This window comes from Arachis ipaensis, chromosome B02 (assembly GCF_000816755.2).
Source record: "Arachis ipaensis cultivar K30076 chromosome B02, Araip1.1, whole genome shotgun sequence".
NCBI lineage: Eukaryota > Viridiplantae > Streptophyta > Magnoliopsida > Fabales > Fabaceae > Arachis > Arachis ipaensis.
The window spans coordinates 87,277,211-87,278,371 of record NC_029786.2 but is presented as its reverse complement, the minus strand read 5'-3'; the positions used below and the strand labels follow the sequence as shown (position 1 = coordinate 87,278,371).

The following is a 1,161-nucleotide window of genomic DNA, read 5'->3' as shown; positions in this document are numbered from 1 at the left end:
GACAAGTTCGTTGTACTTACCCGTAAACTCTACAATTTTTATAGAGTTCATTTGACCCTCCATCCAACTTCATTTTAAATTCTCAACAAATTTGGCTAATTCAAATTCTAAAACTTCACAACGGATAATGATAACTGTTATCATCGTCTCCAAAATACATAGGAGTACATAAGAGTACATAATAATAAGTCATATTTTTATTGAAGAAATAATGATTTTTTTAATTTATAATATTTTTTTTTTGTTAAATATGACTTATTCCTGTGTATATTTGTGTACTTTTGTGTATTTCTATATACACAAAAAAAAATCCTTGTCAAATATGACAATGCTTGCCATTGTCCATTGCTGTCAGCAATGTTAAAAAAGTCATGTTTTTTGTTCGTATATTTCTGTGTATTCTGTGTACGTTTGAAGACGATGATAATGATTTAAATTTTGAGTTTTGGTTTTGGGGATAATTGGAGTGAAGTTCGTCAGAAAAATTCTAATCATAATATAAAATTTCAAGTACTATTTTGACGGATTTTTTTCTCCTAATGTATCCTTTTAAGCAGGAATTTTGTTTTTGGCGGAATTTGTATGAAAATTAGTAAATTGATTTATGAAATAAGCAATCTCATTCCTTTGTTCATTCTTCTACTATAAATATATCATAAAAGTAAGATGTAATTCTGAAAACAATTATATCAATATATAATTTTTTTGAGATAATTTCTTTTTTAGGCTGAGTTTTCTATTTTAACAATGGAAGTAATTTTTTATGCATTTAAAATTTAATACAAATAAAAAAATAGAATTAATGTGATAATTTAATTTTAGACTAACTTATTAGAAAGTTCTATGAAAAGGAATCATATGAATTATTCTGTAATATAAGTTATAGAAGCTTAAGTTTCTTTTGCCTACTCTTTATGCATAGAGACCTAAAATACTGACCTTTTCTTTCTATATAATTATATCAAATAACATTAACAAAGCTGAAAAAGTAAATAAGTAAAGTTAAACTAATTTTATCTAATAATATATACTGTCTAGATCTAGAATGTAAGATAACTAAAAAGAATAATAAAAAAAAAAGACTTGAGAGTCCGCTAGTTAATTTATACTTCTTTTATTTAATCTCTATTTAACAAACCAAAATAAATAAATAAATCCCTC

General features: G+C 24.3%; 1 protein-coding gene across 1 annotated transcript in view; it reads left to right on the top strand.

Moving 5' to 3' along the window:
• LOC107625609 (delta-1-pyrroline-5-carboxylate synthase) overlaps positions 1-1,161 on the top strand; it is a 14,445-nt gene that overhangs the window by 3,615 nt on the left and 9,669 nt on the right. The window lies entirely within an intron of this gene.